This window comes from Hyaena hyaena, unplaced genomic scaffold (assembly GCF_003009895.1).
Source record: "Hyaena hyaena isolate Hyena2069 unplaced genomic scaffold, ASM300989v1 scaffold_49, whole genome shotgun sequence".
Lineage (NCBI taxonomy): Eukaryota > Metazoa > Chordata > Mammalia > Carnivora > Hyaenidae > Hyaena > Hyaena hyaena.
Window position 1 is genome coordinate 230,374 of NW_024080681.1, and position 17,877 is coordinate 248,250.

The 17,877-nt window shown below is 36.4% G+C and overlaps 1 pseudogene; it reads left to right on the top strand.

The window, feature by feature from the left end:
- The first annotated feature begins 7,505 nt into the window (after positions 1-7,505).
- Positions 7,506-8,302, top strand: LOC120230871 (annotated as a pseudogene).
- Positions 8,303-17,877: the final 9,575 nt, after the last annotated feature.

Here is a 17,877-nt window from a genome sequence, read left to right on the forward strand (position 1 = left end):
GAATTGATCTTCTACACGACATATCATAGTGAAACTGACAAAATATAAGGACAAAGACAAATTCTGAAAGCAGCTAGGAATAAAAGGGCCCTAACATACAAAAGGAAACCTGTCAGAGTAGTTGTAGACCTATCTACTGAAACTTGGCAGGCCAGAAAGGAATGGCAGGAAATCTTCATTGTGTGAACAGAAAAAATATGCAGCTAAGCATCCTCTATCCAGCAAGCCTGTCCCTCAGAAGAGAAGCAGAGATAAAGGTTTTCCCAAATAAACAAAAATGGACGAATTCGTTATACTAAACCAGTCCTACAAGAAATCCTGAGGGGAACACTATGAGGGAAATACCTTGCAAGAAACACAAGGTACCAGAGTCATCACTACAAGCATGAATCCTACAGAGAACACAATGACTCTAAACCCATATTTTTCAATAACAACGAATGTAAATGGACTAAATGCTCCGATCAAAAGACACAGAGTAGCAGGATGGGTAAAAAACAAAATCCATCTATTTGCTGGAGACTCATTTCAGACCTGAGGACACCTTCAGACTGAAAGTCAAGAGATGGAGAAATATCTATCATGCTACTGGAAGTCACAAGAAAGCTGGAGTAGCCATACTTACATCAGACAAACTGGAATTTAAAGTAAAGGCAGTAACAAGGAATGAAGAAGGGCATTATATAATAATTACCAGATCCCTCCAGAAAGCTAACAATTATAAATGTCTATGCACCAAATCCAGAAGCACCCAAATACATAAAACAATTCATTACAAGCAGAAGCAATCTTATTGATAAGCATGTGCTAATAACAGGGGACATTAATACTCCACTTACAGCAATGGATAGATCAACTAGACAGAAAATCACTAAAGAAACAATGGACTTGAATGACAGATTAGACCAGATGGATTTGACAGATATATTTAGAACTCTGCATCCTGAGGCCATGGAATTCACTTTCTTCTCAAGTGCACATGGCACATTCTTTAAGATAAATCACATACGGGATCATAAAGCAGCCCTTGATAAATATAAAAGCATTGAGATCATACCATGCATACTTTTAGATCACAATGCTAGGAAACTTGAAATCAATCACAGGAAAAAGTCTGAAAAACCTCCAAAAACATGGAGGTTAAAGAACACCCTACTAAAGAACGAATGGGCCAATCAGGCAATTAGAGAAGAAATTTTAAAATATATGGAAACAAATGAAATACAATAATCCAAACTCTTGGGGATGTACAAAAGCAGTCCAAAGAGGAAGTACATTGCACTCCAGGTCTATTTCAAGAAACTAGAAAAAGCACAAACACAAAATCTAACAGCGCACCTAAAGGACTAGAAGCAGAGCAGCAAGAGCACCCCAAATCCAACAAAAGAAGAGAAATAGTAAAGATCAGGGAAGAAATAAACAATATAGAATCCCAAATGACAGTTGAACAGATCAGTGAAACCAAGAGTTGGTTTTTTGAGAAAATAAAAATTGATAAACCTCTAGCCAGGCTTCTCAAAAAGAAAAAAAAGAGAGCTCCCAAATAGACAAAATCATGAATGAAAATGGACTTATTACAATCAACCCCTCAGAAATACAAGCAATTACCAGGGAATTCTATGAAAAATTATATACCAACAAACTGGACAACATAGAAGAAATGGACAAATTCCTAAACACACAAGCACTATCAAAATTCACACGGGAAGAGATAGAAAATCTGAACAGACCCATAACTAGTGAAGAAATTGAATCAGTTTCAAAAACCTCCCAACAAATAAGAGCCCTGGGCCAGATGGCTTCCCTGGGGAATTCTATCAGACAACTGATGAATGGATCAAGAAGATGTGGTTTATCTATACAATGGAATACTACATGGCAATGAGAAAGAACGAAATCTGGCCATGTGTAGCAACATGAATGGAACTTGAGGATGTTCTGCTGAGTGAAATAAGTCAGGCAGAGAAGGACAGATACCATATGTTTGCACGTATAGGAGGATTAGGAGGAACTTAACGGAGGACCATAGGGGAGAAGAAGGGGAAAAATAGTTGGGGAGAGGAAAGGAGGCAAACCATGAGAGACCCTTGAATGCTGAGAACAAACTGAAGACTGATGTGGGGGGGGAGTGGAAGGGGGGTGAATGAGCATGGAGGAGGGCACTTGTGGGATTGAGCACTGGGTGTTATATGGAAACCAACTTGACAATAAACTATTTTTAAAAATCAGAGTTATTACCCATTCTTCTCAAGCTATTCCAAAAAATAGAAATGGAATGAAAACTTCTGGACTCATTCTACAAAGCCAGCATCACTTTGACTCCCAAACCAGACAGAGCCAGAAAAAAAAAAAATAGAGAGAACTACAGGCCAATATTCTTGATGAATATGGATGCAAAAATCCTCAACAAGATACTTGCAAATCGAATGCAACAGCACATAAAAAGAATTATCCACCAAGATCAAGTGGGATTCANGGAAAACTTCAGGGACGTTTTATAAAACCAGTATCACTTTGATTTCCAAGCCAGACAGAGACCCAGGAAAAAAAAGAGAACTACAGGCCAATATCCTTGATGAATATGGATGCAAAATTCCTCAACAAGATACTTGCAAATGGAATCCAACAGCACATAAAAAGAATTATCCACCAAGATCAAGTGGGATTCATTCCTGGGTTACAGGCCTGGTTCAATATTTGCAAATCAATCAATGTGATACATCACATTAACAAAAGAAAAGATAAAAACCGTATGATCCTGTCAATAGATGCAGAAAAAGCATCTGACAGGATACAGCATCCCTTTTTAATAAATACCCTCGAGAAAGTTGGGATAGAAGGAATTACTTAAACATCATAAAAGCCATCTATGAGAAGCCCTTAGCTAACATCATCCTCAATGGGGAAAAGCTGAGAACTTTTATTTGAAATCAGGAACACGACATGGATGTCCACTCTCACCACTGTTGTTTAACACAGTGCTGGAAGTCCTAGCATCAGCAATCAGACAACAAAAGGAAATAAAAGGCATCAGAATTGCAAACATGAAGTCAAACTTTCAGTTTTCACAGACGACATGATAGTCTACATGGCAAACCCGACAGACTCCACCAGAAGCCTACTAGAACTGATCCATGAATTCAATAAAGTCGTAGGGTACAAATCAACATACAGAAATCGGTTGCATTTTTATACACCGATAATGAAGCAACAGAAAGAGAAATCAAGAAATTGATCCCAATCTGAATTCCACAAAAAACCATATAATGGGGCGCCTGGGTGGCTCAGTTAGTTAAGCATCCAACTTTGGCTCAGGTCATGATCTCACGGTTTGTGTGTTCGCGTCCCACATCGGGCTCTGTGCTTACAGCTAGCTCAGAGCCTGGAGCCTGCCTGATATTATATGATTTTATCTATATGAAGTACTTAAATTAGTCAAAATAAAGAGACATAAAGTGAAACTGTAGTTGTCAGGGGCTGGAGGAAAGAGAAATTATGGAGGTATCATTTAATGGGTATAGAGTTTCAATTTTGCAAGATGAAAAGAGTTCTGGAGATGAATAGTATTGATGGTTACACAACAATATAAATGTACTTACTATCACTGAACTCTAACTTAAAGATAGTTAAGATGATAATTTTTATGTTGTGTGTATTTTACCAAAATAAAAAATGGAAAATAATTTATTGGTCATAGTTTATTATTTTTGTACTCACAATTCTATTGATCTATGTCTGTCCTTATGCCAGTAGCACATTGTTGTGATTATATAGCATATGTAGCATTGTAGTAAGTTTTGAAATCAGACAGTGTGAGCTCCTCAACTTTGTTCCTCTTTTTCAAGATTGTTTTGACTATTTGGGACCCTTACAATTCCATACTAATCTGAAGACTGGCCTTTCTTATTCTGCAATTAAAAAAAAAAGCCATTGAGTTTTTGCTAGGGATTGCACTGAATTTGTAGATCATTTTGGTCCCATCTTAACAATATTATATCTTCTAATCCATAAGCATAGGATGTCATTCCATGTATATAGGACATCTATATTAGTCTCTGTTCTCCAGATAAATAACAAATAGGATAGGATAGGAGAGAGAGCGAGAGAGCGAGAGAAAGGGAGAGAGAGAGAGATTTACTATAAGGAACTGGTTCTTGAAGTTATGGAGGCTGAGAAGTTCAAGATCTGCAGTTAGCAAGATGGAGACATAAGGAAGCTGATGGTGTTGTTTTAATTTGACTATGAATGACTGAGAATCAAAACAGCCAATGGTGTAAGTTCCAGTCTGAGTCCAAATCTGAGGGAAGGAAAATATCATTGTACCCATTCTGGGACAGGTAGAGACAAAGATTTCTTTCTTACTCTGCCTTTTATTCCAGGACTTCAATGGATTGCATGAAGCCCAACCACACTGGGGATGAAAATTTGCTTTACACAATCTACCTATCAAATGTTAATCTTGCCTGGAAACATTCCCAAAGACACATCAGAAATAATGTTTAACCAAGTATCTGGGCACTATGGCCCAGTCAAGATGATAAATAAAATTAAACATCACAATTGGTTCTTACCTGAAGCCAAAATTGAGAACCATTGCTCTAGATACTGGAAAGGATGAAATCTAAATCCTGGAACTGTCTCTGAGAAGATAACAGACGTCTTAATGGTCAGGTGCTCCTTACAACAAGTAGAAATACCAGTTAAGAGAATGGCTAAATAGATTGGCTTGGGATACACATGGGTGGAAATGATATTCTAACAAAAGTTTGCTTTATGTACATCTAGAAACATGTTTACTTTTTTCCCATATCTTCATACAAGAGAAGCAGATTTCAAACATGTAAACAGGGATTATGATCTCTTTTATGCAATGAACTACTAATGCAGGTTTGTTGCATGAACAAGAAAAATGACTTTAATTTTACAGCATAATTTGAAAACTTGCCATTCAAATACTAAATATTTAAAAACTTTTTGGTATGTTCCCTCTTGTATTCTTATAAACCTTTTATGAGTTGGGAAAAATTAGTGTCACATTCATGAATAAGTAAGCACAAAGGCTGTATTAGTGCGAATTCAATGATCCCACTATTTTGTTTTGTCATTTGGCAGCAAGAATAGGCTTAACATCTAAACATAATCAGCACCAAATCTTGATGTTTTATTCTACAGCTCCAAATTTCAAAATACAGAATTTAAATCCGTCCTCTGGTAGTATATTTAGACATGGAAGGCAACTTTTGAGTGTGAATCCTATTACCTATTGGCCAAATATGGGTCCTTTTTCCATGTAGCAAATCGTCTTTGTCACAGCAACTGGTAAAAAGTGTACCAAGAAATGAGAAAGGCCAGTGACATAATCTTATCTTAATCAAAAGCTGATTTCTGACTTCTTTCTGACTATAATCAAGCTAAACTCAGAGCTACCCACCTCAGGCAAGACAGAAAACAACCTCAGAACAGACTTATGACCTCTATTTTTGTATTCTGTGTGACACAGCTAACTTTGGGAATTTAAACATAAGGAAATTACAATATGTACGTCATAGGGTTGTCATAAATATGAAATGACATAACCTATTTAAGATCAATAGCATAGCTTTAGAGATGTTTTCAGTAGGTGCTTATTCCCTCCATCTGTCTTATAGGTTTTTTTTTTAAGTTTACTTATTTTGAGAGAGAGAAAGAGAGAGCATGAGTGGGGAAGGAGTAGAGAGAGGAAGACAGAGAATCCCAAATAGGGCTAATGCAGGGCTCAGACTCCTGAAACCAGGAGATCATGACCTTAGCCGAAACCAGGAGTCTGACTCTCAACCAACCGACTCACCCAGGCACCCTGTCTAACAGTTTTCTACCATCTTTCTGCTTCCCCGTGTAGAATGTATCTGGACATCACTTACTGTATAAGCCTATACTTTGGATAATACCATATAATAGTCTTAGGCTGAGGTTGACTTAAAATGGACATAAGAAAATAATCCTTGCCAAACCCCAATATTTTTTATGGTCAGATTTTTTTCTTAAATAGTTTATTGTCAATTTGGTTTTCCTATAACATCCAGTGCTCATTCCAACAAGTGCCCTCCCCCATGCCCATCACCACCCTTCCCCTCTCCCCCACCCCTATCAGCCTTCAGTTTGTTTTCAGCATTCAAGAGTCTCTCATGGTTTGCCTCCCTCCCTCTCCCCAACTATTTTTCCCCTTCTTCTCCCCCATGGTCCTCTGTTAAGTTCCTCCTAATCCACCTATATGTGCAAACATATGGTATCTGTCCTTCTCTGCCTTATTTCACTCAGCATAACACACTCAAGTTCCATCCATGGTGCTACACATGGCCAGATTTCATTCTTTCTCATTGCTATGTAGTATTCCATTGTATAGATAAACCACATCTTCTTGATCCATTTGTCAGTTGATGGACACTGAGACTCTTTCCATGTTTTGGCTATTGTTGAAAGTGCTGCTATAAACATTGGGGTACATGTGCCAGCAGTGCTATTGCTGGGTCATAGGGGAGATCTATTGTTAATTTTTTGAGGAACCTCCATACTGTTTTCCAGAGAGGCTGCACCAGTTTACATTCCCACCAACAGTGGAGGAGGGTGCCCGTTTCTCCACATCCTCTCCGGCATCTATAGTCTCTTGATTTGTTCATTTCAGTCACTCTGACTGGCGTGAGGTGGTATCGCAGTGTGGTTTTGATTTGTATTTCCCTGATGATGATGAGGGACGCTGAGCATCGTTTCATATGTCTGTTGGCCATCTGGATGTCCTCTTTGGAGAAGGGTCTGTTCATGTCTTCTGCCCATTTCCTCACTGGATTATTTGTTTTTCGGGTGTGGAGTTTGGTGAGTTCCTTATAGATTTTGGATACTAGCCCTTTATCTGCTATGCCATTTGCAACTATCTTTTCCCATTCTGTCAGTTGCCTATTGGTTTTATTGATTGTTTCCTTTGTCGTGCAGAAGCTTTTTATCTTGATGAGGTCCCAGTAGTTCATTTTTGCTCTTGATTCCCTTGCCTTTGGGGGTGTGTCAGGTAAGAAATAGCTGCGGTTGAGGTCAAGGAGGTTGTTTCCTGCTTTCTCCTCGAGGGCCAAATCCCAATATTTGATGGAAATGAAGCTGAGGGGTACAATGAGTCCAGATAAATTGGAACCTCTTGGGAATCACAGTAATGTGAGCACACTGGGATATCTGTCGTTTGAATTGGGCTGTTGGTATATTGTGTTAGCCCTAGATGTATTGGAAAAGAGAAAAAGAGGGGCGCCTGGGTGGCTCAGTCGGTTAAGCATCTGACTTTGGCTTCGGTCATGATTTCATGGTTTGTGGGTTTGAACCCTGTGTTGGGCTCTGTGCTGACAGGTCAGAGCCTGGAGCCTGCTTTGGATTCTGTGCTGCCCTCTCTCTCTCTGTCCCATCCCCACTCACACTCTGTCTCTCTGTCTCAAAAATAAATAAATTTTTAAAAAATTTTAGACCTAGAGGACACCAACGCGAACAAGTTGAAATCATCGCAGAATAAAGCTCATCAGATTATGATCTTCACAGAATCTAGTGAAAAAACAGCAGTAGGTTGTCCGTCTCAGTATGACTGGAAGTTAGATGTTGCAACAGACAATTTTTTCCCAATTCCTGAACTTTATAGATGAGTGTAAAAGGCTCATTGGATAGGAAGAAGTTAGAACAACTATACAATAGATACAAAGATCCTCAAGATGAAAATAAAATTGGAATAGATTGTATACAGCAGTTCTGTGATGACCTGGCACTGGATCCAGCCAGCAATAGTGTGTTGATCATTGCGTGGAAGTTCAGGGCAGCAACACAACGTTAAGTTTCCACAGAGGAGTTCGTGGATGGCATGACAGAGTTAGGGTACGACGGCATAGAAAAACCAAAGGCCCAGATACTCACGATGGAACAAGGATTGACAGAACCAGGACGATTTAAAGATTTTTACCAGTTTACCTTTAATTTTGCAAAGAACCCAGGACAAAAGTATTAGATGTAGAAATGGCCATTGCCTACTGGAATTTAGTGCTTAATGGAAGATTTAAATTCTTAGACTTATAGAATAAATTTTTGTTGGAACATCATAAACGATCAATACCAAAAGATACTTGAAATATTTTTTTAGACTTCAGTACAATGATTGCAGATGCCATGTCTAATTATGATGAAGAAGGAGCATGGCTTGTTCTTATTGATGACTTTGTAGAATTTGCACGCCCTCAAATTGCTGGGACAAAAAGTACAACAGTGTAGCACTGAAGGAACCTTCTAGAATGTACATATTCTGTACAATAGATACAACAGAAAATTGCACAGTCAATTTCTGCTGGCTGGACTGAACTGAAGATCAATCCTCACAATTGGACCATATCGTATTTCATTCTTCTAATGGTGGTTTGGGCTTGTCTTCTAGTCTGGGCTGCTCTAAACATTTATAATTCCAACATTGTGGATTTCATCTTATATCTGTGGACCATCCTAGTTTATTCTCCCACAAGTCTTAGGAGCTTTATGGTGATTATTTTGAGGTTTCCATTCTTGCATAAAGCACAATGCTGTCTTCATCAGAAAAGAGTTTGGCATAAGAATTAAACATATGAACATCACAAACAATTTATAAAACTTCTTAAATATATGCTTTGCGCTAGTTACAAAGACTATGCTGATAGCACTTCCAATAAGAGAGTGATATATTTAAGTGTACCTTAAATCTGGAATGGTGTTTTGGTTTGGGGGGATTTTTTTCCCCCGGGAAAATCACATGTATTGTTGATGTGAGTAGAGTAACTGATGTCAAAATAACCAACGTGAAAAATTTTTAGGATAACTTGGTGTGCCTACCTGAAAAATGTATTGTGTTTCAGACCTCGTTTTCAAAAGGTTCCACAGAACTAGTCTTCACTTACCTTACCTATGTTTATATATAGTTGTCTTAACAGGGAGCTTTTATTTGGAAAATGCCTGCATAATGTTAGATTCTACTCCTGTCTACATTATGCACTACATAATTGGATTTCATTATGATTTTGAAATGCTTATATGCCTGTCGAATAAGTTAAACTATTTCATTTGTTTTGAATGTTTTAGAATGCTACACAATACAATATTCTAAATTTAGGCCTGAAGGTTTTATTTATTTATTTTTGTTTGGTTTTGTTTTTTGTTTTTTTGTCAGCACACTATGGAACACAAATGAAATTCTCTGAATTTATAAGAAAATAGTAGGAATTAAATTTTGAAAATGGTCGTGATGAGTCATGAAGTTCAATCCTTATATGCACTGCTTTCAGACAAATAGTCCATTTTTGATGACTTCTTATTTTGTTGAAATTGCTTTAACTGCTCATCACTGGTTGCCAAATACTTCAGGAGCAAAAATTTTCAAACAAGAATGTACTTGATGCAAAATATCAATCTGGCTTCTATTTTCATAAATTAGTTTCTTCACCTTTTTTGTTTTATTCAAATAAGCTCAGTTTTCATGTCAAAGCAGAATTCTCTCTTGTGTGTATTTTTTTCATTACAAGAGCCATGAACCGCTTTCGTGCTGAAGATGCTCATGTCTTTGTTCACTTCCTGACATGTGAAGGGTTTATTGCTTTCTTAAACATTTCTGTAAGGCAAGTTAAAAAAAAAAAAAAAAAAAAGGAAAACTTCATGTACTGGATGACTTTGGTCTCTAGCAGGAATAGAATCTGCTTAGTATATCCAGGCAACTCTCTAAGGTCCAATGTTGAAATTGTCAAAGCAATGTACCGTGGAATAGCAGTACATTTTATGTAGATGTGGAAATGATTTTAGAAACAATGGTGTCTTACTACTACTTTTTATTTACACAGTTCTGAAACTGACTAGAAAGCTTTCCCCATAGATACTATATTAATATTCCAATCATAACTTTAACTCAAGAATGTAATTCTACCAAAAGAGTGTTTTGAAAATTTCTATTCAGTTTACTGGAATTGGTTATTTAAAAAAAAAAGAAAAGAAAAAAAGAAGAATCCTGCTCCTTTCAGTAGTTCCTGACTTCATATTTGTAAATATAAAGAGGAACTTCAATTATGAAAAATTTAAAAAGATATATATATGTACTATTTTGTTTTTTGTCTTGAAGATTTTGAGTTATGGTATTGTCTTCAGGTTTACTGATTAATTCAAGTATGCTGTGTTTCAAAATGAGATCCCATTAGCTTTTATCCCCCAATAGAAAATTATTTTCTTAAAAGTCTGATATTGGTTCATGGCTTAGTGCCTTGGGTTTACAGACTTTTCTTTTTGAATTCAAGACCTTTTTCAACAAAATAGCGTTTGTCATCATTTTGGTACTAAACATTTATAATTACTGCTTAATTATAAACAAAAATACATAAAGTTTTGAATATAATTATGTAGCATGAAAGTTAAGGTTGTTCACTCTATGATGGCATCTTAGAATTAAACAATACTCTTACTAGGGCTGAAAAGAGAAGACTGGTTTAATGTGGTGTGATTATTTTGAGGGTAAATGTCTGGTTACAGGGAATATTTTATACTAAAACAGTGCTTACACATATGGCCATGTATGTGTGTGAGTTTGTGAGAGAGACTGATAGAGTGAGAGGTTGAAAGAGACACACATGTTCACACACACACACACAGACACACACAACTTGAAATGCTTTAATTCATTAGTGTTTCAGTCTTCATTTTGGTAAACTCCTCAGGTGGATTCTTTGTTTTAAATTGAACTACAAGTACAGTTTCCTTTTTGCCAAATGTCAAAACAGGTACACATTTTAAAATGTAATGCTTCTTAAATAGTAAAGTGTATAAAGTTAGAAGTGCCCACATCTAAAAATACTTGAGATCAAGATTATCTTTAGTGACTGTCATCTGCATATCTCTGTAAGTTCAGTTGTGCTTCTTACAATCCCTGTCATGTTACCAACAGAGGTAATAAAAGCTTCAGTGAAATTGCCATGAAAAAAATAAAAAAATTTAAAAATTTTTTAAAAAGGAAGAGATTTCCTTGATAAATAATTGAAACAGAGAGAGAGAGAGAGAGAGAGAGAGAGAGGGAGGGAGAAAGAGAATCCCTGTGTTAACAGCACAAAGCCCAATCCCAGGACCCATGAGATTGTGACCTGAGCTGAAATCAAGAGCTGGACGCTCAACCAATTGAGCCACCCCAGGAGCCTCTCATATAGTCTAATTTTGTTTGACTAAAACAAGTGAATGTGGGCTATGTATGTAGATGGATGGCTATCTATTCACACACACACACACACACACACACACACACACACACAGCCTGGGGGCATTTGTGTCTAATTTTAACAGTGATTAATTCTGGAAATTAGGATTTTAAAGGGAATAGGGAGAAAGGGGAGAAAGGGAGGCTTTTAACTTTATTTGAAATATATGCTTCTGTATGGCTAGTTTAGGTTGTTTGGATTTGCTTGCTTTTGTTTACAAAGAGAATGAAGGCACCGTTTGACAGAATCAACAACATAATTGAACAACAAGCATTGAATTACTTCCACTGTTCTCTGTTGAAATGTGCACAGTGGGCCTAATTTATTTTTTTTTTAATGTTTACACTCTGAATGCTGCTTCTTTAATAAAGACTTTAGCAACTCTGGGGCCTCAGCAGTCTGCAATATAACCTTTTCCTTAGTACAAACTATGCCTTTTGGCATAGCACAAACTACTAATTATGCCCAGCAACACTTCTCTTTCTTTCTGGTAGGCATATGGCAGCTGAGATTAAAAATTACATTTTCTGGCCCGCAATGCAGCTATGTATTGCCACGGCCAAGTTGTGGGCAATGGGCTGTAAGGAGTAAATGTTCTGAAAAGGGGAGTTCCTCACCTGGGCTTGTTTGTTTGTTTGGTTTGGTTTTTTAAAATTTATTTTTGGGAGTAGTTTTAGGTTCACAGAAAAATTAGGAGATGGTATAGAGATTTCCCATATACTTCGTGTTGAAGAACTATTTAAAAAGCTATTTTTAGCATGAAGGATTAGATTATGTAAAGGAAATTTTGCTGACAAATACTCTACTTCTGAGATTATTCTTTTTAGCAGTTATGCATGAAAGTCATAGAATCATTTGAGCCACATTAACATTTGTCTGTTGGCTTATACTACTGAGTTTGAAATAATAACTTTACAAATTTGTATTCATAGTCTTTATTGACCTAAAATGGTCACATTTAAGCTGCTAATGCTTCCTATATTTACCAGATAAAGCAAAGGATGGAAAATCATTTCACTGTGAAATGTGTCATCCTCCAGGAGTTTCATCAAATTGTCTTTGCCCACTAGCTACAATAAAGCTAATGCATCTACTAACATAAAATAGTGCACTGGTTTTGTTGAGGTTTATTTACTAGTCTAATGATTATTTCAGTAAAGCCAGGATTCTAAATGACAACCACATGGATAATTGCATTGTAATGTGCTTTCTTTTCAATTTAGACAGGTTTAATTTCATATCTAAAAGAACTAGTGCCTTTCAAATGCTGTGATTGGTGTACTATGAATGAAAAACAATTTATTTGTAAAATATTTGAACATATTAGTTCTAATACTATCAACTGTGTTCTTTTCAAAGTACTTTTTAGTAATATTATTATCAACAAGTCATTTATTATTCATTTGATAAATTAACTTTTATATTTAAGAATAAGTATTACAAATTTATTATACATTTTTGTGACTAGGAAATGTAAGATTGTTAGCTCTTTTTTCTGCAAACTCTGAGGTCTGTGAATGCTATTCATATGAAATGGAACTTACCTGCAAGGATCACTTAATTGAACTCTTGGTTGCCATAGAAAGTCCAGTTAAATTCTGTTCTACCTTGGAACACCTGGGTGGCTCAGTAGGTTGAGCACCAGACTCTTGGTTCTTGTCATGATATCATGGTTCGTGGGTTCCTGTATCACATCAGGCTCTGCACTGGTGGTGCAGGGGCTGCTTGGGATCCTCTCTCTGCCCCTCCCCTGCTTACCTTCTCTCAAAATAGATAAATAAATACATAAATAAATAACATAAATAAATAAATAAATTCTGTCCCACCTTATCATTTTGGTATCGTCTGATAAATAGAAGATCTTAATTACAATGTAGTCAAATTTATCAATCTTCCATTATGGTCAGTACTTTGTGTTTTCTTTTTCGTCTGTTTTCTGCTTTATACAAAACTTTCTATACACTAAAGTCATGAGGTCATTCTATATTATATATCAAAGTTTTATTATTTGGTCTTTCACACTTAGATTTCTAATCCACCCTGAACGGTCTTCATGTACAATGTGAGAGAAGATCAAGTTCATGTTTTTTCATTTAGATGGGGCTTTCTCTCCCCTCTGACCCTGCAATACCATCTTTGTCATAAATCAAAGGTCCAATATAACAAAATATATAACATATAAATATAATGATAAATACAATGATAAATAAATAAATGATAAATATAATGATATGACATCTAATTTAACAACAAAATACTTCCTACTCCACTGCACCTTAAAAAAACATGACATTTGGAGCCTACTTTTACTGGCCTTATTTTTTGGGGGCATAGTGGGGATCCACTAGTAATAAAAACTAAAATAAAATATTGCACTATGTGGTACACATGGCATTTGAAACACTGTTCAGTTATAACTGTAACGTCATTTCAAGTTATGGTGTCATGACATAGCAACGTGAAATGATGGGAGAGCTAAACAAGATCTAAAACATAACTACTAATAGCCTGCTATTAAGCAAAAGTCTTACTGATAACATAAACAGTCAATTAACGCATATTTTATATGTTATATTCTCACATAAAGCATGCTAGAGAAAAGAAGATGTTATTAAGAAAATCATAAGGAAGAGAAAATGTATTACAGTATTGTACTGTATTTATAGATAAGGTAAAGTAACACCATCTGTCTATAAGATAAATTGTCAGTACCTACATCAATATTGTCTGATATGATACAAAACACTGTAGAAGTTACATATATTATCAACATTTGACATAAAAAATGAAAAGATAATGTGAAAAAGAAATTTATATTAATTTACAGGTATAATGATTCATGCACTAACAAAGAAGCAGCAATATAATTGCTTTACAGGAGCCTAGTGTAATCAACACTATTGCTTCATGGTAGCCAAGCCTCTATACTAATGGATGAGGCATTATAAAATTTTTATGGCTTACAGAATTACAGTCATATTCATAATACAGTATTGGAAACAAGATTACATTTTTAAAAAAGAAAAAACCACTTACCCATGATGATAAGCTGATATGCAGTTTTTCCAATTATGAGAGAGACATACTGTAATTCTTTGAAAGCAAAGTTATAAAACAGAAAACTAACACATTATTCATTTTATGTTAAGTATCACTCGCCTTATGTCTATGTGATGATAGGCTGTCCTCTTCCATACAAGTTTCACACACGATGTTCTATGTGATGCACACTTGAGGCAATGATGGTAATGGTGACACAAAAATGTCTCCTGTACAGTTATTAGGTTTTCATGAGAAGATACATCTATACACAACAGATAAGTTTATTGACTGTACAGCATGATGATTATTTACTACTCATTAAGTGGAAGTGAATCTTCATAAAGGTCTTCATCCTCATCATCTTCACGCTGAATAGGCTGAGGAGGAGGAGGAGGAGGAGGAGGAAGAAGGGTTGTGTCTTGTTATCTCAGGAGTAGCAGAGGTGGAAGAGGGGGAACAAGGTAGAAAGGAGGCAGGAGATTCAGGCACATGAGGTGTGACTTTATGGAAATACATTGTAATTTCTGGCATTTTGCATTTTCATTTCTCTAAAAATGTTTCTATATGGTACCATTTCTTCTTCCACTGTTTTCTTTAGTTTCCAGGCCTGTATCATTGAAGGGTCCATGCCGTAGAAGTCAAAAGCAGTCTTGAATAATCAGAACGCTTCTGCCAGATTGTCTAACGTCAAGTTGTTTTTTTCTGGCACTGCTACTCCTAGGTCCTCTTCCTCATCATCTGGCACTAGTTCCAAAGCACTCATTTCCATCAAGCCTTCTTCTGTTCATTCCTCTGGTGTGGTGTCTGTTAGCTCTTGAATTTCTCTAGATCCATGTCTTGAAACTCTCACCCTCTACCTCCCCCCCGCCCACCATACCCACAATCTCCTTCATGATTTCCTTGTTAGGCTCTGTCATAAAACCTGTGAAGTCATGCACAACATCTGGGCACAGTTTTCTCCAGCAGGAACTTGTTTCTGGCTTGATGCTTTCATGGCTTTTTCTGTAATGATCATGGCATCTTTGATGGTGTGATTCTTTCAAACTTGCATGATGTTCTCTCTCTTAGGGTTCTCTTCCATAGGACTGACAATTCTTTCCAAAGAGTACCATGTGTAATGAATCTTAAAAGTCCTTATGACCCCTTAATCTAGAGGCTGAATTAGAGACATTGTTTGCGGGCAGGTAGACCATTTTGATGCTTTCAGTGTTGAACTCTGGGTGGCCAAGGGTGTTGTTCAATATCAAAAGAACTTTAAAAGGCTGTCCCTTACTGGCAAGGTACTTCCTAACGTCAAGGCTAAAACGTCAATGGAACCAATTCAGAAAAAGTGTTCTCACTGTTCATGCTTTCTTGTTATAAAACCCAAAGACCGGCAGCTGGCATTTATCTTTTTCTTTCAAGGCTCAAGGGTTAGCAGCTTTATAGATGAGGGCAGTCCTGATCATAAACCTGACTGCATTTGCACAGAACAATAAAATTAGCCTATCCCTTCCTGCCATAAATCCCAGTGCTCACTTGTCTTCCTTACTTATAAATGTTCTTTGTGGCATTTTTTCCCCAAGAATAGGGCACTTTTGTCTGCATTAAAAACCTGTTCAGGCAGATATCCTTTCTTCTCAATGATTTTCTTAATGGTGTCTGGGAATTTGTCCGCTGCCTCTTGGCTGGCAGAAGCTGTTTCTCCTGTTATCTTGACATTTTTAAAGCTGAACCTCTTTCTAAAATTATCAGGCCAAGCTTTGCTGGCACTAAATTCTCCAGCTTTAGGTCCTTCACCTTCATTTTGCTTTCACTTGTCATATAATGATTCTGCTTTTTCTTGAATCATATTAGTCTATAGGTGTGCCTTTCTTATAGGAATGCTGTACCTACCTGAAAGCTGCATTTTCAATATGAGATAAAGAGGCACTTCACAAAAAGTTCCAGGTTTTCATGTTTGCTGACAGTGATGGCTTCACAAATTCCCTTTTCTTTTTTTACAGTGGTCCTTAACACTGGATTAATTCATTTTGAAATTGTGAGTAACCACAGCTGCAGACTTCAATTTATGGTACAGATCAAGCAGCTCAACTTTTTCTTGCAATGTCATGACTTTCCTTTGCTTCTTCTGAGGAATTCCAGCACCACTAGTGGCACTTTGTATGGGTCCCATGGTGTTTGTTATCCAAGGTTTATGATATTGCACTAAAAGTGATGAAAAATAGACAAGAACTGTGACAGATCACTTTTTACTGTGATATACAATTTAGTGGAGAGAAAGACTGCTCATGTGGAGATGGTTAGAATCACACATTTTAAGTGGGTACTCCCTACACTTGAGCTCACCACAAGAGCAACAGGCACTGCCACCAAAAATACTATAGTAGTTTAGTATGTGCTACAGTTAATTTTATGTGGTTATGATTTAATACTACATCTTTATGTTTGTTTACACTTCTCTCAACTATAAATGGCACCATGTGTTTTCTGTGTTTGTGTGCATAGGTTTTGATAAATTTTAACCTGTTACAATAGATTTGTGTATATTTATAGTAGTAAATAATAAAATAGTCCAGTATCTATATATATTTTGTGCATTTATGAAATATACAACTTTCTCTTGATTTTTTTTATATTTCTGGGCTATGTGGTTTGTCTGTGATTTTTTTCAAATTGTCACAAATCTCCAAAAATTTTTCCAATATATTTATTGAAAGGAAATTTGCATATAAGTGCACCTGCACAGTTAAAACCCTTACTGTTCAAGGGTCAATTGTATTCAATTCCGCTGTTATAGTATAAAGGCAGCCATTGATATTATGTAAGCAAATGACTGTGGTATTGTGCCAGAATTTTTGCTCAAAGTCACTGAAATGTAAATTTCATATAATTTTCAAGTATCACAAAACATTATCCTTTTGATTATTTCCAACCATTAAAATATATAAAAACAATTCTTAGCTCAGAGGCTATACAAAAACAAGAAGCAAGACAGGTTTGGACATTGGACTATAGTTTTCCAACTCCTAACCTAGACTGTTATCCAGAATAGTATTTATCAAAACATGTTTTGAAGAACTCTACTCCTAGGAAATCTTTCTCAAGTATAGAAAGTTAAATAGCTTTATGAAGAGCCATATGGGAAAGATGACAGAATAGGAGGATCATAAGCTCAACTCATCTCACAGATACAATTACAGAACAGCCACGTCAGTGTAAATAACCCAGAAAATGATCTCAAACCTGGCAGAACAGACTCTCCACAGTGAAGTGTAGAGAAGAAGCCACATTAAAGAGGTTAAGAATGGCAGAGATGTGTTCTGGAGCTAAAGGTACCTGGGACACTGTCTGAGGAGACAATATGGGTGTGGAGAAGGAAGAAAAACAAATTCTCACATCTGGGAGCTTGAAGGGAGATGAATCCCCATAACACCTGGCTTTAAAAACTAGATGGACTAAATTTCAAGGGTTCTTAACCCTGAAACTTTAAAAATCAGCAGAAGTGTAAGAGGAAACTGAGATCTTCCTCTTAAAGAGAGAGCACAACAAATTTCCCCTGGAGATACAGCATAGAAGCAGTTTGAAAAACAACTGGGATTTAAAG